The 21687-nt window shown below is 39.0% G+C and overlaps 1 long non-coding RNA gene across 2 annotated transcripts in view; it reads left to right on the plus strand.

Moving 5' to 3' along the window:
- LOC115864371 (uncharacterized) overlaps positions 1 to 21687 on the plus strand; it is a 311733-nt gene that overhangs the window by 10435 nt on the left and 279611 nt on the right. For both annotated transcript variants that reach the window (XR_009563861.1, XR_004043933.2), the window contains exons 2-3: positions 18004 to 18149; positions 20371 to 20442. This is a non-coding gene — a long non-coding RNA (uncharacterized lncRNA). The remainder of the gene's footprint in view (positions 1 to 18003; positions 18150 to 20370; positions 20443 to 21687) is intronic.

Consider the following 21687-nt stretch of genomic DNA (forward strand, 5'->3'; position numbering starts at 1 on the left):
TTATATCTTCTTCTTGGATTGGTCCCTTGATCATTATGTATTGTCCTTCTTTGTCTCTTCTAATAGTCTTTATTTTAAAGTCTATTTTGTCTGATATGAGAATTGCTACTCCAGCTTTCTTTTGGTTTCCATTTGCATGGAATATCTTTTTCCATCCCCTCATTTTCAGTCTGTATGTATCGCTAGGTCTGAAGTGGGTCTCTTGTAGACAGCATATATATGGGTCTTGTTTTTGTATCCATTCAGCCAGTCTGTGTCTTTTGGTGGGAGCATTTAATCCATTTACATTTAAGGTAATTATCAATATGTATGTTCCTATTCCCATTTTCTTGTTTTGGGTTTGTTATTATAGGTCTTTTTCTTCCCTTGTGTTTCTTGCCTAGAGAAGATCCTTTAGCATTTGTTGTAAAGCTGGTTTGGTGGTGCTGAACTCTCTCAGCTTTTGCTTGTCTGTAAAGGTTTTAATTTCTCCATCAAATCTGAATGAGATTCTTGCTGAGTAGAGTAATCTTGATTATAAGTTTTTTTCCTTCATCACTTTAAATATGTCCTGCCACTCCCTTGTGGCTTGCTAGTTTCTGCTGAAAGATCAGCTGTTAACCTTATGGGGATTCCCTTGTGTGTTATTTGTTGTTTTCCCTTGCTGCTTTTAATATGTTTTCTTTGTATTTAATTTTTGACAGTTTGATTAATATGTGTCTTGGCGTGTTTCTCCTTGGATTTATCCTGTATCGGACTCTCTGTGCTTCCTGGACTTGATTAACTATTTGCTTTCCCATATTAGGCAAGTTTTCAACTATAATCTCTTCAAATATTTTCTCATTCCCTTTCTTTTTCTCTTCGTCTGGAACCCCTAGAATTCGAATGTTGATGCGTTTAATGTTGTCCCAGAGGTCTCTGAAACTGTCCTCAATTCTTTTTATTCTTTATTCTGCTCTGGAGTAGTTATTTCCAGTATTTTATCTTCCAGGTCACTTATCCGTTCTTCTGCCTCAGTTATTCTGCTATTGATCCCTTCTATAATATTTTTAATTTCATTTATTGTGTTGTTCATCGTTGCTTGTTTCATCTTTATTTCTTCTAGGTCCTTGTTAAGTGTTTCTTGCATTTTGTCTATTCCATTTCCAAGATTTTGGATCATCTTTACTATCATTACTCTGAATTCTTTTTTAGGTAGACTGCCTATTTCCTCTTCATTTGTTAGGTCTGGTGGCTTTTTATCTTGCTCCTTCACCTGCTGTGTGTTTTCCTGTCTTCTCATTTTGCTTATCTTACTGTGTTTGGGGTCTCCTTTTTGCAGGCTGCAGGTTCATAGTTCCCGTTATTTTTGGTGTCCGTCCCCAGTGGCTAAGGTTGGTTCAGTGGGTTTTGTAGGCTTCCTGGTGGAGGGGACTAGTGCCTGTGTTCTGGTGGATGAGGCTGGATCTTGTCTTTCTGGTAGTCAGGTCCACGTCTGGTGGTGTGTTTTGGGGTGTCTGTGGACTTATTATGATTTTAGGCAGCCTCTCTGCTAATGGGTGGGGTTGTGTTCTTGTCTTGATAGTTGTTTGGCATAGGGTGTCCAGCACTGTAGCTTGCTGGTCGTTGAGTGAAGCTGGGTGTTGGTGTTGAGATAAAGATCTCTGGGAGATTTTTGCCGTTAGATATTACGTGTAGCTGGGAGGTCCCTTGTGGACCAGTGTCCTGAAGTTGGCTCTCCCACCTCAGAGGCACAGCACTGACTCCTGGCTGCAGCACCAAGAGCCTTTCATCCACACGGCTCAGAATAAAAGGGAGAAAAAGTAGAAAGAAAGAAAGAAAGAAGATAAGATAAAATAAAGTAAGGTAAAATAAAAGAAAGTTATTAAAATAAAAAAATAATTATTAAAAAAAATTTTTTAAAGAAAAAAACGGACGGATAGAACCCTAGGACAAATGGTGAAAGCAAAGCTATACAGACAAAATCTCACACAGAAGCATACACATACACACTCACAAAAAGAGGAAAAGGGGAAAAAATAATAAATCTTGCTCTCAAAGTCCACCTCCTCAATTTGGGATGATTCGTTGTCTATTCAGGTATTCCACAGATGCAGGGTACATCAAGTTGATTGTGGAGATTTAATCCGCTGCTCCTGAGGCTGGGAGAGATTTCTGTTTCTCTTCTTTGTTCACACAGCACCCAGGGGTTCAGCTTTGGATTTGGCCCCGCCTCTGCGTGTTGGTCGCCGGAGGGCGTCTGTTCTTCGCTCAGACAGGACGGGGTTAAAGGAGCCCCTGATTCAGGGGCTCCAGCTCACTCAGACTGGGGGGAGGGGGATTGCGAATGCGGGGCGAGCCTGCGGCGGCAGAGGCCGACATGACGTTGCACCAGCCTGTGGCTCACTGTGCATTCTCCCGGGGAAGTTGTCCGTGGATCCCGGGACCCTGGCAGTGGCGGGCTGCACAGGCTCCCCGGAAGGGGGGTGTGGAGAGTGAGCTGTGCTCGCACACAGGCTTCTCGGTGGCGGCAGCAGCCTTAGCGTCTCGTGTCCGTCTCTGGGGTCCGCGCTTTTAGCTGCGGCTCACGCCCGTCTCTGGAGCTCCTTTAAGCAGCGCTCATAATCCCCTCTCCTCGCGCACCAGGAAACAAAGAGGGAAGAAAAAGTCTCTTGCCTCTTCGGCAGCTCCAGACTTTTCCCAGACTCCCTCCCGGCTAGCTGTGGCGCACTAGTTCCTTCAGACTGTGTTCACGCCGCCAGTCCTCTCCCTGCGATAAGACCGAAGCCCGAGCCTCAGCTCCCAGCCCCGCCCGCCCTGGCGGGTGAGCAGACAAGCCTCCCGGGCTGGTGAGTGCCGGTCGGCACCGATCCTCTGTGCGGGAATCTCTCCGCTTTGCCCTCCGCTCCCCTGTTGCTGTGCTGTCCTCCGTGGCTCCCCCCTCCGCCACCTGCTGTCTCCGCCCGCTAAGGGGCTTCCTAGTGGGTGGAAACCTTTCCTCCTTCACGGCTCCCTCCCACTGGTGCAGGTCCCGTCCCTATCCTTTTTTCTCTGTTTATTCTTTCTTCTTTTGCCCTACCCAGGTACATGGGGAGTTTCTTGCCTTTTGGGAGGTCTGAGGTCTTCTGCCAGCGTTCAGGAGGTGTTCTGTAGGAGTTGTTCCCCGTGTAGATGTATTTCTGGTGTATCTGTGGGGAGGAAGGTGATCTCTGCGTCTTACTCTTCCACCGTCTTCCCCCTTTCCCCCCTATAATTATTAATTAGGGATGTCTGCTCTGGGCTGGGGAGCATCATTCTAGTCCTACTCGTTTGCGGTTATGCCCTAGATTCTTCCCTTATCTTCCTCTCTCACATTCAGATAGTCACCATATACTGTTGGATTCTGTCTCTGTTTTGTCTCTCAAATTTATCCCTTTTCTTCATTCCTGTTGTCACTGCTATAATATGTCACTAGCTACCTCTGGTCCCCACCTGCAACTCATAATTCACTCTCCACCTCCATGCTCTTTAAAACCTAAATATTATTTATTGCTATATAAACAGATGGAGAGCCAGTCAAACCTATAATCTCTAGCTATACCCTACAGGATATACTTCAAGCCATTTACAGTAGTATACCTCAAGACCTAGACCCTGACCTAGGATTGAGATGAGCCTTGTCTCTCCCAGCAGCCTTACCCACCAGACACGTGACATACCGAGCTACTCATAGTTTCCTGAAGGCACCACATTATTTCCAATCTCCTTGCCTTTGCACATGCTGCTCCCTCTGCCTGGAATGCCCTTCACCAATTTTTCCCCTTTCTTTGCCAGAATAGCTCCGATTAATTTTTCAAGTCTCTGCTGCAGCATTACCTTTTCTGGGAAACTTTTCATATACCATTATTCCAGATATAGTCTCAGTGCTTTTCCTCTGTGTCCCCTTGGTGTGTAGGCAAACTGTGGAACTGAATTTACCACACTACAGTGGAATTACCTTCTTTCTTGTAGGTATTTAGTGTCCTTTGAGGAATCTTTATTCTGTTTGCAGTTCCAGTGCCTTAGGTGTTTAGTATCTTTTTTTTTTTTGACCATGCAGTGCAGCATGCAGGATTTTAGTTCCCCAACCAGGGATCAAAGCTGTGCCCCCTGCATTGGGAGCGTGGGGTCTTAACCACTGCACCGCCAGGGAAGTCCCAATATCATTTTTTTTTAAATTAATTTTTTTGTGGGGAGGTAATTGTAGACTCACATGTAATTGTAAGAAATAATAGAGTTGTACCCTCACCCAGTTTCCCCCAGTGGTAACACTATAGTACAGTATCACAGCCATGATATTGACACAAACACGGCCCAGGTACAGAATGTTTTCATCACCACAAGGATCTCTCCTGTTGTCTTTTATAGTCACACCTACTTCACTCTTACTCTCATCCCCTCCTTAACCTCTGACAACCACTGATCTGTTCTCCATTTCTACAATTGTGTCATTTTAAGAATATTATGTAAATGGAATCATACAGTATGTAACCTTTTGGAGTTGGCTTTTTCCAAAAGGATAATTCCCTGGCAGTTCATTCAGGTTGTTTCATGTATCAATAATGTGTTCCTTTTTAGGGCTGAATAGTACTCCATAGTATGGATGTACCACCATTTGTTTAACCAACCACCTGTTGAAGGACATCTGGGTTATTTCCGGTTTGGGGCTATTACAGATATAGCTGTAATGAACAATAGTGTACAGATTTTTATATAAACATAATTTTTCATTTATTGGGGATAAATGCCCCCAAATGCAATTGTTCAGTCATGGTCATATGGCAATTGCATGCTTAGTTTTATATGGAACACCAAACTGTTTTACAATAAATTTTTAATGAATAAAGGAATGAGCAAATAACATTGTTCAAAATCTTTAGAGTGAATATTAGGATCAAATAAATCTGTTTCTACTAATTGCATAGTCAATCACGTTAGCTACAAGAATGATATTCTAAATACATTGAAACATACTGCAGAGCAGAAATCAATAAAGCTTAAATGTGATAAGCTTCTTCATTACTCTAGGAGTCAGGGTTTTTATCCTAAACTGTTTATAGCAATAGTGAGGTTAGATTTCTCACAAATGATGTGCAGACACTGCACTATAATGTTTAATCTCTAAATGGCTGCACTTTGAAAATTACATTGAAAAGCCTCCATAAATGATAAACATAGTTTGTTAATCACTAACATAACATTAAACATGTAAACACAAATCCCTTGAAAATTTTTTTCTATTTTTATGGTGTTCCACTGGACACCATAAAGGTGCTACAACCTTGATAGCATTCTCACTTCATACCAAGTCTATCTTTTTATTTGAAATTCATACCCAGCACTTAGAATAAGGTTCTTCAGTTATCATGGAAGGAGCATGTGCTCTAGACCCAGATGGACACGAGGCTGAATCTGAACAATATCGCTTACTGGCAAGTTACGGAATCTCTCCTGGCTTTTATTTTCTCATCTGTTAGGTGAGGATCCTTCTAAACAACCTACATGACATGACATGACAGAGCTGTCAAGAGAAACAGATGAAATAACATGTACAAAGTGTACGAAAGGCATCAATAATGTTCAGTTCCTTTCTCCTATGGCATTTTTATAAATTTTAAATTTGGATTTATCTTTTTTAAAAAATGTATTTTATTGAAGTATAGTTGATTTACAATGTCATGTTAATTTCTTCTGTATAGCAAAATGATTCAGTGTGTGTATACACACACACACACACACACACACATTCTTTTTCATATTCTTTCCCATTATGGTTTATCACGGGATATTGAATACAGTTCTCTGTGCTATACAGTAGGACCTTGTTGTTTATCCATTCTATGTATAATACTTTGCATCTGCTAATCCCAAACTCTTCTATGGCATTTTTAATTTCCTGAGGAATAAATTTCTAAGGCTTATTTATATACTTTGTCATGTTGTCCAGGGGATTTAAAGAATAGCTTAAAAAAACCCAATCAGATCCAAGGAAATATTCAAGGGCACTTGTTATAATCTGCCAATGAGCCTTCTTAACATTAGAGATAGATATTAATATAAAGAAAAGCAATTTATGCCCCACTGAAAAAGTTAATATCTTGGGACACAAACCTTATATTTCTTGACTTTTTTCTTGGTAATGAATATACATTCACTACAGTTCAGTTCAACTAAGTGAAGGAATTGTGTTTCTTAATGTGGACTAATATATTTTGATTTTTAATAATTAAATGCTATCAGAAACAAGATCACCACTGACAGAGCCCAGAATTTTAAACAAACACCCACTTGGAGAACGGCCAAGAGCACAGATCAAGAACTACTTAGAGAGATCACCATTTACAACAAGTAGGAATAGTAGCTTACTAATCATCTTGTATCTGATTAGAATTTATAAATTTGAGAAGTGGTAGCCTTTCCACCTGACTACTTGCTCTGCAAAATTTAGGAAGATAAGTGTAATTGACAAAAAATGCAAGTTGACCTAATTTTGCATTTTTCAATGTTATTTTTGGATTACTATGGGGAACCTCTGTATGTCAGAAAGAAGAAGGAAAAGAGACATTTACCAGGAATATAAAGGAGCTACTCTACAGTAAAAAATGATTGGGTATATGTTTCAACTCTATTGAGGCTCATAAGAAGATAGGTTTAAACAGTGGCGCTAAACCAAAAAATCAAGGTTTGGTTCTGTTCTCTGGAGGCTAGGTACCACATGGGCAAGGTAGGGCTGCACCACATGGCCATGCCTAACTCTGAATATCATCTCCATCAGTCCAACACAAAGGTCTGAATGATTTTGATTAGTCTTCTTCAGGAAGACCCCATTAAAATGTGTTCAAATTACCTTCGTGATATGATCCATTAGCCCTTGGCATGGAATAGTTTACCAGATCAGCTAGTTGCTACCTAGACTGGAACTCTGCGAAAATGAAGCACAGGCAGTTTAGTTTTGTTGGGAGTGTGGAAGATTATGGGAAGTTCCTGGCATCAAGTGTTTATAAGGAGGAATAAATGAGGAGCTGAAAACGAGGTTGGGGGCAGAGAAAAGGAAGCAGGAGCACCCTGGAGTGTTGCAGGATCAGCAGACTGGAAACTTTTCAAGAACAGGAAACATGTCTAGTTCGCCATTGGGCACCATTGTTCACAGGTTAAATACCACAGTGCCTGGAACGTAGTACCTGAACAAAAATGTTTATTGAACAGGTGGTCTAAATTGGGAGGTGGTGTCTATTCTGAAAGGAGAGATAGAGCTCCTTAAATTAAATTTATATACCTAACGGAGTTTGCCTAAGCCTGGCCTTGCTGAAGGCTGTAGAGCCACAATGTGGATGGGGGAGGCTATAGAATTTCTTTCTGTAAGGTTTTTAAAAACAAGACAGACTGTTATCTGTCTGCAACTGTTTCTATGCAAAACAGAAGAATGATCTGAATAATTTGAATAGCCTCTGACCCTTTTCATCCTTGGGCTTTTTTGTTTTTAATTTCAAGAAATGCATTGCAAAAGCATGTACAGCCACCATTCACCATCAAGTAAGAACAGTCATCATTTGTTGAGAGGCTGTTGTATGCCAGGCAATATGCTGAGTGTGTAACCCGTGCATTGCCGAATTGTTTGATTTTTGAGAATTCCTGCGGATTTTACCATGTAGTGACACAGTCCTCCTGCAGGTGTCAGTCTTTCCCTGCAGAATGTTACCCGTTGAGTCGACTTCCGCCTTACACTGAAATAGGGCTGAGAAACCAGTGATTTTTAAAGTTGGTAACACTAAGGTTAAACAAAAAGATCGATTTATTACCTATATCTGAAATGAACTTCCTAAATATCAGCCTGACCGTTAGAAAGTTAAATTCAAAAAACTTTTTAAAAAATAGAAACCTTGGTGATTAAGTTCACATACTTTTTGAATGGCTTTGCAGTTTTACCTTATCTTTAGCCTAAAAGAAGATAATTTGTCCTATTTTCTTCAGGAAAACTGAAACAAGACTCGTTTTTGCAAGGCAAGCTCAGAAGATGGATGAAAAGCTTCTGGCCTCCACTTATGCCCCGTTTTGAACCGCCCTGTCTACCTCATTTCTGACGATTTTTCCCTTTTCTCAGAGGGGTTAGTGTGACTGAGCTTGGGGAAATGACTGGTCAGATCTGACTGGTTCCTGGCAGAGGCAGAGTTCATCAGCCTCCCTTCCCTCCACCTGGGCCTCAGCTTGTCCTTTAGGCGTGTGGCCATAGCAGGTGCTGAGAGTACAGCCCTGCAGGAACATGCCAGGACAAGATGGAAGAGTAAAGCAGAATTAGCAATACGCCCAGAAATAGCAAATTTTAAATTGTTATCCCATGGTTTTTGCAGAAACACTCTTCGAGGCTTGCTTCACTTTCTTGATGCTTCTGGGCAAATGCATAAAATATTTTCACCCCTGTAGCTCTGTATGTGGCTCTGGTGAGTCAGTATGTCATACAGTGACAGCATCTGATTTTCGGGTATACTCTTGAAACATTTAGGGTTTCGCATCTCAGAGCTGTGGAATTTTTATCTCTTCCATCAGACCCCTGGGTCCAGCTTGAAGGCAGTACTTCTTAGATTGCGGTCTGTTGATCATCTGCATCTCAATCAAGGGGGTGTTTGTTAAGGGAAAAAAAGGCAAAATCTTAGACCTACCTGTCTTCAGAACCATAGAACCAGGTTCTCTGGAGGATTTACAAGAAACAACATTGATTCTTTCCCTCGCTGAAGTTTGAGAAGTACTGAAAAACAGTGCTCCCAGGAGCCATCAGTTCTCTGAGCACAGACTGCAAGTCTGATTTGGTCCTAGTTGCCAGTTGCTATCCCTGTTCACATGGGGTATCTTCAGGGCTCTTCCCCATTCCTTATTCTCAGTTGAAGTTTATGCCCAGAACCTTTATTCACTAAGGATGATCTGAGAATCTCCCAGAGTTCAGTGCATTTTAATAAAGTCCCCACTGATAATGTCAGGGGACCCTAAATTCCAGCACATTTATTGTGGATTAATCCTGGCATAGTCAGGACCCCCTGCTTACCTTTCTCCTTTTCTCCCCGCATCTGTCGAGTGGTATTCCTGGCCACCTCCCTTCTCTTCTGTTCTTTACCTAGCAAGAAATGTTCTCTTAAGATCTGATCCTGGGTCCTTCCTCAGGGACAAACTCTTCAAGTCCTCCAGGGAGAGGTGGTTGCTTAGTCACAGTGCAGGGTACTCACTGCCTCGCTCTCTAATTTGTTTCCTATCCGCTTCTTGGAAGTAGTTTTCACCTTTTTTGTATCCCTGGCATCGAGCCTAGTGACTAGGACATAGTAAATGTTTACTGTGTGCTGACTCACAGAAGGATTTTCAAAAATCCTACCTCCCTCTTCTATTTCTGTAAATCAGTGTAAAGCAAATATTAATAAGTAAGCTCCTTGAGGATAAGGCCCAGGGCTTCTTCATCTTTAACATGAAGAAATGAACCTATGCATGAAAATGTGTATCTCTCACTTCTGTTTCCATGTACCAATTTGAGATACTATTATATGGAACACTAAGGGGAGGGGCCATATCTCCCTCATATCCAGCTCTTGACATAGTATCTAGCACATACTAGCACTTGCTAAATGTTTACTGAAATAAAATTCAAGAAGCTACCAAGAAATCACTCTCCGTGAACTCATGTAGTACGGCAAGAAAAGATAGCCTAACTTTTACATATGCACCTGGAATGTTCTCCCAGACAGAGAGTTAAAGAACTTGTCCTGGGTGCTGCACTGGGTAGAGATGGATGCAAGACTAAAACCCAGGGTTGCTCAGGTCTGGAGGAGCCATTCAGCAGAACAGAAAAATGGGGTGCTTTCCTGGGTCGCTGGCTGGGGAGCCCCCCAGTGAGGGTTGTAGGTAGTCCTCATTTTCCAGAGACGACCATTCAATACATACATGTCATCTTCCACCAAGCAGTTTTGCTTGTCCATCCTCTAAGTGTAGTCTAGGGGAAGAATCTAGGAGGCCTTGTAAGGATTAAAGTCCATTATATGATAGTTTTAGTATGTGCATTTCTCCATCACAGGTGGGAAAAAATCCATCTTTTTGAGCCCATTGTAATGCAGCATATAGAAGGTAGGGGGCAGTGCTGGAATACAATATATATGACAGAGGCAGAATTATAGAGGAGGTGACTTAGGCAAACTTAAGGGTCCTTTGGAGTCAGTTGGTTGAATTTTCTTGCTTTAACAGCATCCACTACCAGCACCAGCAAAAATATTAGTGATCATGTATTTCATGGCTGGTGAGTGGCAGCGTTGATCTTTTGAACCCAAGTCTATAGATTTTTAGTTCACAATGTTTTTTATTACACTGTAATATGATTTCTTTCAGTAGGTTTTTTTGTTTGTTAAAAATAACTACCTATTTTTCCAGATTATAAGAATAGTAAATTATCCTTATAAAATTCAAACTTAGAGACATGGATGTTTAAGAAGGTAAAAGTTTCCATTTTCCCAACTCCCTTCCATTTATAAGTAATGCTAACAGCTCAGTATATATTCTTATACTTTTTCTTATATATAAACATATCTTTTTAATAGAAGTAGAAACATATTATGGTTACTTTTTTCCATTGGAAGCTTTATGCAAAGTGCACCAAGACTTGTTCAACGCACATATGGACTAATAGGTTTATGCACAGCTTTTTTGAGCTAATATATGTGGTTACTTTTGAATGTTGGCCCTGCAGCTCCTAACAATTGTTTTTCTCCTGGTGTTTTCCAGATTAGCGTTATTGTGATTTTAGCCTTTTTAATTTGTAACACATGGTGTGATTCAAACCACTGAGGCTTAGCATCTGTCAATGATCAGATCATTCTTTTTAGTGATATAAGGATGGTTGCCCATAATGTGGCAGAATTTGGCTTTTCATTTTTTGTTATGTTATTAATCACTGTAGAAAAGAACTTGTGGTAATTTTTTTTTCTTCTTAAGCTTCAGTGAGTATCCTGAAGTCTCTTTTAAATTTCCACACAAAATGAAAACTAAGGTGGTTTTGGATTTTCCAAAGCAAAACTATTTTTCTCTGTCCCCCAGATTTGTATTCTAAGTCATTTATGTAGCACTAGCTGACACTGCTCTCTCACACCTGGGAATCTTGTATGCTGCAGTCATAATGATGGAATAGGGCAGTCTGGCGTGAGCAGTGGATGGGACTAACGTAATGGAGCCACATTGAGGCCACTGATGTGCTTAGAAGAGCTCACATTAGGACTACCTGTGACCTGTCTTCTTCAATACTGTCCCTGATGTTACTGATTTAAGGGTCTGGTTTTCTCCTTTGAACTCTTTCTCTTACTCTGTTTAGAACTATTTATTTCTCATTTCATTCCTTTTAACTTCAATTTTAGTATGTATTTCTTCTGATATAATTTATCTACATATATACACTTTATGAATATAGTAGTAGTATTATATATTATATATACATACACTTTATTAGTACAGTATTACTTGCTTAACATACAAAGAAATATACATTTTTGGTATTGGGTGTATGTGCTCAAATTTTTTTTCCTGATGGTAGTGTACGATAAAAAATATTTGAGACCACTGTACAATATTATGAATTTCTTGTGGACTTAGATCATTTCTTTTCTTCTTGATATCCCTAATTGCTTAGCACAATGTCTGGCCCATAATAGAGGATTAATAAGTATTGTTGGCTGGCTGGCTGGCTTGCTGGATAGATGGATAAATTAATAAATCATGTGACTGTGTTTCTCCTTTTGAGTAGGAGGTCATCTTAAGTTACCATTTAGTAAATACTTCAGGTACTAAGGACACATCTGGGTGATCAAACAACTAGACTCTGATAATTGATCTAGATGCTATGTTTGGATGAATTAAAAACTGATTCAGCTTGCCACATTTTCCAACAGTCCACCAGACTGATGGATTACCACAAAATAAATGGTGAATATGATTGAGAAATTTTATGTAACCCTGCTCCCCAGGATCCATTTGTCTTAAATATTATCAGAATCCTATCTAGGGTTTAGCAAATGACATGATCTCCACAAACATTTATGTTTAGATTTCTTTATATTTCTTCTCCCTTTGGTAAAAAGGTCATGTGGTCAGAGCAATACAATGACATGATCAGGGAAGAAGAAACAGGGAGAAAAGAAAAGTCCTGAAAAAGGTTTGTATGGCTCATATTCAACTGAAATGTTGACCCCCCCCAACATTAGTCTTCTCATTTCCAACTCTTTAAGGTGACAGTGAGGGGACTGAGGGTCATTGCCAAGCAACAGCGCCTCTGACTCGGTCTTCATGTCACCTCTCCTGTGGCTGATGATTTCCTACGTCACTGCCATTCTTGATATTCCCTTCGACAACTACGTAAAACAGGACCTAGTACATAGTAGGAACTTGAAAACTGTTTGTGTATGAAACATGTCTTCTCTGTATAATCTGAGCTCACGTACCTGCAAACGTACATGTCTTTGGTTGTGGAGGTGGTAGTCACGTGCTGGCCAGGGCAGGGCTGGGGGGCGTGGCACAGCATCAGCACACTCCTCACCCAGCGTGGCTTGGTCAGGCGGTTCTGCTCAGCACCACCTGTCTGCCTGTTGGTGAGGGAATGGCTGTTATCTCCTTCAGCTTTATCTTCTTTGGGATCCTCTTCCCCTGTGCAAATAGATAAATAGACAAAAAGCCAGGTTGGACACTATAATAAACCCTGTGCTCTTTCCATCAGAATTTTCCACATCAGATTCAGCTTGGTGCATTGCTGATGTTCTCTTAATTTTGCATGGTTGTTTTAACGATGTGGGCAAAATAGAAGGAAATGTGAATTTCTATAAATGGGGGCATAGTTTGGAGTCCAGCTGTGAATTATACGAGTGTGTAGTTGTTGTTGATAAGACCATTTTCTGCCTCTCGCTCTTCTATTTTTGCCTTGTTCAAAATCACATATTAGACATGAATGCCCTCTCTTAGTGCTGGTACCATGATATTCCTGACCAATTTTACAAGAGAAGAAAAGCGCACTGAGGCAGAATGGTTTCTACTAGCCAGTGAGGTGAAAGTTATTCATATACTCTTCTTTTTATTTTAATTCAAGTTAACCTTTCAAAAAAGATTTTAAGGGCCAATTATATGTGTCAGTGATTTTCCTTTATAGTGGGTGATTTAACACATGTTACAATATAGCTGTCTTTTATGCTGGAAGAAGAATCTGAATCTTCCTCAGAACCATAGTGGAGAAATTGTTTATTACTCAAGATCTAGAACATACAATTTTTAGCCATTATTGGTAGAGTTACACTTTTTTCTTTATTGTCTGTGATAGGTACAAAGTGTAAGCCACAAACTCAGGCAGGCAAAAGGTATAATTTTATTTTTCTAAAGCTTGCTTAACTTCTATTGTAACCTGTAACTGAGCTGAATAATGCCCCTCCCCAAATTCATGTTCAGGGACTTCCCTGGCCGTCCAGTGGTTAAGAGTCCACGTTTCTGCTGTGCGGTGCATGGGTTCAACCCCTAGTCAGGGAACTAAGATCCCAAATGCCGCATGCATGGCTCAGCAAAAAAAAAAAAAAAGAATAAACAAATTTGTGTTCACCGGGAGTCTGTGGGTGTAATGGTATTTTAAGATAGGGTTTTGGCACATATAATCAACTTAACATGAGGTCATGCTGGATCAGGGTGGGCCCTAATAAGAAAAGTGGAACACGTGAACATAGTCAGGGCGAAATGTGCAGGTGGGGTCAGAGATTGGAGAGATGCATCTACAAGTCAAAGAAGGATAAGGATTGCTGGCAACCATCAGAATCTGGAAGAGGCAAAGAGAGATTCTTCCCTAGAGACTTCAGCCCTGCTGACATCTTAATTTCAGAATTTTAGCCTCCAGAACTATGAGAAAATGAATTTCTGTTGTCTTAAGCTACTCACTTTTTGGTAATTTGTTATGGAAGCCCTGGGAAACTAATATTCAGCCTCTTTTTAAGTTGGAGTAGCAGAAAATTAACTTATTGAATTTGGGGAATCCTTCCTCTTTCTCTGGAGTTACTTTAAGTAGCAGCAAGATGTGATGTTGAAGTGGGGACCATCAGATCCTTGACATCACCAAGCCACACTGGTGTCCCTGATCCCTCAGCTGTCTCCCAGTTGGCCTGCACCTATTTCTTCTCTGAGATATTGACATCTCCCAGGATTTTAAACTAGGACAATAGTTTGCAAATCCCCTCTGTTCTTGAACTCCACAAACCTATTTGGTGGTGTTGCCACCTCTCCAGAACTTGGCCTAAGGAATGGCTCAGAGTTTATTACTGATGCATGTTCTCATTATTGAGGATTATTTTTCTAGCTCTTTATTTTTCTTCCCCCTTGTGGTGGAAAGGAGGTGGCAAATTCTTGCTCATTCATGTAACTTTCTCTGAGATCTTTTTTCCATGTCTTAATTATTTTTTTTCCCCTAACAGTGTAAATTAGTGACTTTCAACTGGAGGTAATTTTCTCCCTAGTGGTCATTTAGAGATGTCTGGAGACATTTTTGCTTGTCACAGCTGGGGAGTGGGAGGGTTGCTACTGGCATCTGGTGGGTGGAGGCCAAGGATGCTGCTAAATGCACAGCCCCCAATACTTCCCAATTCCTCTTTGATGTAAATAAATTATTTACATTAAAATATAAAATAGAGCATAGCATTTATTGGGGCTTCTGAATTGGCTAGATAGCTAAACCACCTAATTTAGGAGGAGAAAAAAAACCTCCTTTGGAGCCCAACATTTTTTGGTTTATTGGAGGTGTTTGGATGACTTAGGCAAGTGCATATTTTAGCTAATTCATGCCAGGCTGTGAAGAATGTTGGGCTGAGAATGTATAAACATTCCTGCTTTTCTTATCAGCTGTTTAAGCAGGCAACTTCACACCTCTGGGCCTTGGTTTTCTCATGTGTTAGAGGTTTAAACTAGGTTATCTCTGAAATTCCTTCCATTGAATTTTCTCCTGTGATTTAGGAACAGATTGTGAACAGAAATAATTTTTATGTACAGATTCTTAAAGGTACTAATAAAAATCATCTTTTTTTCATGGCATTCTTTGGGAATATGGAGATTGCTAGTTGTTCAATAAAATTTATTCTCTTCTTTCATGTGCCCATAAATTAGAGTAAAAGGATTAGCTTCTATAATAAAGAGACCCACCAATATAGTGACTTTAAAAAAACAAGACCAGACCACATTTCCCATATTCCTTTGCGTTTGGATGTGCTTAAGTTCTCTCCAATAGGTGAGGGGAGGTGAGGTGTCTAAACTCTGACCCTAGTCCTGAAGGCAGTGGGTGTGCCTCCTTCATGCCTTCCATTTTCCTCCAGCTGGAATCCCTGGTCATCCATTTTCAACCATCTAGGTGACAGTGATGCCCTGGAACCTCAAATGATGGAACAGAGCAGAACTGTCCCACCAAATTGCATTGCTGTCCTCAGAGCTGTTTCGTGTAAGATACAAAATGGTTTTTTTAAGTCACTATATTGTTAGGTGTTTTAATTATAGCAGCATAGCTTTTTACCATAATAAGTAGAGGAATTCTCTACATAAAGACTAAAACAGCAAATTTTTAAAAAGGTGCATGCTGTTATATCCAGTATGAGGTGCTAGTGTTGACTCAATATTTCATCACCAAAATATAAGTGAAACATTTTAAAGCAAGGAGAGGATATAGAAGAGATTAGGTCTATCTTGTTCATAATCTCTTTTTTTGTCACCTGGCTCTGTACCATTTTCTCTTGTAAATTCTGTACCAAATAATAATCCTCATAATCTACTTTGAGTTGACCTGTTTTGTTTTAGGCATGACCTCTGCGATCAGAGAATTATGAGTTTCTCTATCTGCAGTTGCTCAAGTTTAGACTTAGTGTATTTTCTTTCCTACCATACTATTCCTCTTCTGGCTCTCTCTCTTTCTGGACTTAATGCATGACTGGAACATAGGGCATGTGGCTATCAGCCCTGTGTCTATGCACAATTGTCTACTATAGCCATTTGGAAAGAACACCTGGGAGAGATTTCTTCCCTTTATGCTGCAGGAAGGTAGAGGCAGAGGTAAAGGGGACTGGTGGTTTAGATCATCTTGGCTTTTATTGGAAAGGCAACAACTTCTTTCCAGTATTCTATAAAAATCACTACTGTGTGGCAAATGTTCTCTTTGGCTATTTTTATTATGACTCATCTGTAAATTATAATAGTAGTAATTATTAAGTATTAGTTCAAATATTATCCTAACTCTGAACTGTCGTCATGTTAAATGAGAATTTCATGTTTTAACTATGCAAATAGAAACTATTTTGTTGGGATAGATATTAATTGAATTACAAGATCATGAATAGGAGAAAGACTATACATTGAATATTTAATTTTATATATGTTCAAATGTGGACAAATAGGTTAATCTTTCTCCTATTTATTTTGTTCTGTCTTAAAGGCAAAGTTGATTAGCTGAACTGTGACCTGAATGAAAGTGGCAATGATCATCTTATCAGTCTCTCCTCTTAGCTTTCTTTATACGGACCCATCTTATGTGCTTGGCGTAGGATAGCTTGCAATATGGCTGCTGTTTGAAATGAAAATCCTTCCTAGGTTAGTAAGGTGATTTGGGTTAGAATTAGTTCAGTGACTTTGTTTCTTTAATGAACTTGGAGTATAACTTCTGCTGATAATTTTAAATTGGTTTTTTGGCAAGAAAACTTTTTGCAAGCTTTAACTTGATATTAGTTCATGCGGGCCTACATAATTGATTTTTGTTTTTCAAGTGACAAGATGAGAGTTTAAGTCCATACTTGCTTGCTGTGACTTCCTTTGGACTTGACAAGGAGACCCACCTTTCTTCTGCTGTTCTGAGTAAGCAGCTGTGGATAGTTTCACAGGAAGCAAATCCCCAATAGGGAACTTTTTGGAGTTGTTGCATTTGCTCTTTATGCTCTCTGTGTTTTGATACACTGAACAAGGAATGTTGATGAGACATGAGGCAGAACAGCTTGTTCCTCCACAGCTATTTTGACTTTGCAATGCTGGCAATAGTAAAAAGAAAAAAAAAAAAAGTTTAGTGTGTTAACTAAGCAAACACATGGCGCTTGGAAGAAGGCTACGGAACAGCTAGGTTATTCTTGGTATCAAGAACCCTATTGCCTAGGGACTTTGAATTGCAGTTAATAATGCATAGTACTTGGAGTTCTACATTTCTCTAGGTGTCCTTTGTCTCTGGGTGTGTTAATAGGAGCAAAGGGTGTTGCTAATGACGTAAAATCCAAGTTGTGTTCAATAATCAAATTTTAGTACAAAGAAGATGCCTTAGAAGAAGTGACACCTCAAAGGATTCAGAATGTGATTATGGAAACAAAATTTGTTAAAATAAATACCCATGCTACTTTGGCTATTAATAAATATAGATTATCCTGAAGAAATAGAAAATATCGATACTGGGGATTGGTTTGATTAGTGGCACTGCTAGGGATTTTAGAACAATGTGGATTATAAGCTTGATTTTGTGAGTTATTGCTGCTGTTTTTCACAGAAGTGATAGTGTGCCAGCTTTGAGCCAAGGCTTAAAGAGGCACAGCAAGCTTCCATCTGCCTCCTTTAAGCACCTACAATCTGCCATGAGAAGAACATGCCATAGGTAGCCACAGTTCCTTTTGCCAGGGTCCCAGAATCAGAGATGCAAGGAACCAGCCTGAACATTGGCCAAGCTGAGCCTAATTGAGCTCAGCCAATCCACTGCCAGCCTGCAGACCTGTGAGGGAAAAATAAATATTTTGTTGGTTTTAAACTCTTGAAATTTGGTGGTTGTTTCTTATGCAGCATTATTATAGCAAAACCCGACTAATACGCTTTTATGAGAGGTCTCTAATTTCAGGCTGTTGGTATGTGAGAACCAGAGCATATCTGACACAGTTTTTATGTACTATTTCAGATAGAAACCACTGTTACTCTCTGTGGTTTCTGCAGTGTAGTCATGTTTACTGACTACAACTCACAGTTTCTGACTCATCTCTTTAGACTTGAACGGATCCCAGTCCTGGGTGTGGCATCTGGCATCTTAAGTGGCCACCTGAAGAGCTGGATGACACAGTCCAGAAGTCTGGTGTGCTAATTCCCATGGAACAAACTTTGATCACTGGGAAACTGAAGATGGGAGGGAGAAAGTAAGTATCCCTGACCCCTTCTTCCTCTTTTCCATGGACAATTCCAACCACACAGCCACATGGCTCATCTGAAGAAGCCCTGTATGGCCAAGCAGATGCTTCTGCTGAAGGATTTCCTCTGTCTTTTTACGACTCATCATGAAGCTGTGGCCAGCACGTTAACAAGTCATTTTGCATGGCTTTCCATCCTTTCTTGCCTCATTTCCCTTTTATCCTCACTTTCATTGCCCTGGTTTTCACATCCCAAAGAAAGCACCACCACTTAATCTTGATCCAGGCTGTGTTTTCTAGAGACCCAAACTAACACATAGACCTAGACCATCATGTCAAGAAGAAGATGATAAAAATGGTGATTATGATGATGTCACCCAATATGTATTGATGACCACTTACTGTGTGTCAAGCAATATGATGACTGCTTCGAATTCATTTCATTTAATACTCACTACAACTCATAAACTGGGCAATATTATTACTTCATTTTGTAGAGGAAGAAATGAAAGCTTAAAAAGGTTTGATTATTTGGCCAAAATCTCATATCAAGGAAGTGGAGCCAGCGTATAAACCCAGATATTTCCGATGTCATATCTTATGAGTTAAACCACTAAGTAGCACAAATAAACTGCAGGGTAGGTAATGGGTGCCAAATTGCAATGTCTGTGTGCTGCAGAGCACCCAATACAGTACTGCATATAGTGTACATTTAATATATAATTTATTGATTTTATAAATAATTTATTAAGCTTCTACTTATTAATAGTATTCTGATAAATATAGACTCATTCTACTAGCATTCGTAGATTGTCAATTTTAAAAAATTAGACTCTAAGAGCCATGTTTAATAGTAAAACGTATTTTAAATCAGAAGATCTTTTAGAATTTTATAGGGCTAGAGAGAGACCATAACAATTATCTTTGTATGTTTTATGAAAGTAGTAGTATTTATTTGAACCTGATGAATTTGGAATAAAACGATATTTATGACAGTAGGAGTACTCTTTTTTTTTAAAAAAAACCCTCCTGTTGCTTTATGGAGGCAGCTCATTGTAGTATAAAAATAGTGAACTAAAAATAAGTGGACCTGAATTCTTCCCTTGAGGTTTTCACTAACAAGCTTATAGTTTGGGGAAAATCAGTTTGGACTAGAGCTTCAGATGCATCATATGTAAAATGCAAAATTGGTTGAAGGCTATTTCTACCTCTGATAACATTTGTGATTTTCCTGAGGTTATTGGGGAAACTATAGCCAGATGGCATCTGAAGACAGAGTTAAAGGCACTCTTTTCATGATATGTTCTCTTTCCCTCTTCCAAATTTTTCTTTCCTCTCTCTGTTTCTCAGTATTTCAGATTACTTGTTCTTTAGAATTCAGTTCAAATACCTTTGTGTGTGTGTGTGTGTGTGTGTGTGTGTGTGTGTGTGAGAGAGAGAGAGAGAGAGAGAGAGAGAGAGAGAGAGAGAGAATATCTTTCCTGGCTTTCCTAGACAGTTTCCTACTTTTTACTCCTGAGTAACTTTACATATCTATACTATAATTCTTTCTCTATCATATGTGATTATTTGTGTCTATGTCTATCTCTCACTAAACTGTGGACATTTTCAAAACCACAACTAAACATTTACTATACTTTAAAAAGGGAATCAATTGCAGTGGTATTACAGAAGCTACATCTTTTTTTTTTCCCCTAAATTCCTTATGTACTCATCGACTTTAATTAGGTATAAGCAGTTTGAGAACATTTTTTGTGATCACCAAATTCCACTTTTGTAAAGATATACTAGCTCAAATGCTCAAGGAAACATGTACAAGGCTTTTTATTGTATCCTGTTTGCAATAATAAGAAACTGGAAATATTCATATTTGTCTTTTAGTAGAGGAACAGCTAAATTCTCCTCCTGTTCTCTTTCTCTTCCTCCTCTCTCTCCTGTACTAGTTCTCTGCTAGTACTCCTTTCTTCTCTACCACTAGTGCTACAACCACCACCAATAACACAATATTGATGCCACTACCAACAATAATTAATTATAAAGAGCTTATTGTATTGAAGAAGGGAGTGGGGAGACAGTATTGTGGATGGTAGTAAAGGGACTTTTAAAATAATATTTCATATTTTAAAAGGACAAGACATTCTTTTTTATGGCTACCAGTTTAATCTGTTCTTTCTATGAAATCCTTACCAAGTCTAAGATTATGAAAATATTGTCCTATGCTTTTTTCTAGATGCTTCATGGTTCCAGCATTTGTTTGAGGACCTATGTCACATCTCACATCAATTTTTGTTCATGGAGTGAGGTAGGAGTTGAGGTTTACCTTTTTTCTTCATAAGGGTATCTAATCATTCCAGGATCATTTGCAAAAAGATTTTCTTTCCCCAATAAATTTACATGGCACCTTGGTTGATAATCAATTGACCATATATGCTGTGGGTATATTTCTGAACTGTCTGTTCTATTTGTTCATGTTATTTTAAAGCCAATACCACACTGTCTTGATAGCTTTATCAGCTAGTTTTAAGTCCTCCAACTTTGTCCTTTTAAAATAATATGTTGTATAATCTAGGTCATTTGCATTTCCATATGAATTTTATAATTGATTTGTCAATTTCTTTGAAAAAGATCACTGAGATTTTATTGGGTTTGTGTTGAATGTATACATCTATTTGGGCAGAATAGATAACAACAATATTGAAAATTCAAATTTATGCATGTGGTTTCTCTTTCCATTTATTCAAATCTTTAATTTTTATCAGAAATGTTTTATAGTTTTCAAGGAAGTGGTCTTGCATTACAATAACGTTCTTAGGTATTTTTGTGATGTTATTGTAAATGATACTGCTTTCTTTCTTTCACTTTTCAGTTGTTTGTTGCTAATATATAGAAATACATTGTCCCCAAAGGTTTTCCATTGCACCTTCCTTTAACCTTTTCATACCTTTGTCATCCCTATGCAATCATTAATTTGCTTTTGGTCACTGTACCTTAGTTTGCACTTTCTAGAATTTTATATAAATAGAACTATATAGGTTATACTCATTTTGTCATTTATCATAAATATTTTGAGATTCAGTCATGATGTATCATGTATCAATAGTTTATTCATTTTTGTTGCCAAGTAGTATTCCATTGTGTAAATATGCCATAATTTGTTTATCCATTCACCTGTTGATGGACATTTGGATTTTTCCCAGTTTGGGCCATTATAAATAAAGCTCACATGACCATTTGTGTACAGATCTTTATAATGGACACTTTTTTTCCATTTACCTTGGGGTAAGTACCTAAGACTGAAATGGCTGGATTTCATGGTAATCTTTTTAAAAAACTGATAACCATTTTTCAAAGTTGTTGTACTATTTTGTAGTTCTGCCATCAGTGTGTGAGAGTTCCAGTTCCTCTATATCTTCACCAACACTTGGTATCACCAACCTCTACTGATTTGTTTTTTAATCTTGATTTTAGCCATTCAAATAGGTGCATAGGAGTATCTCGTTGTGGTTTTAATTTGCATTTCTCTAGTTACTAACCATGTTAAGCATCT

The sequence above is a fragment of the Globicephala melas genome, chromosome 5, assembly GCF_963455315.2.
Source record: "Globicephala melas chromosome 5, mGloMel1.2, whole genome shotgun sequence".
NCBI lineage: Eukaryota > Metazoa > Chordata > Mammalia > Artiodactyla > Delphinidae > Globicephala > Globicephala melas.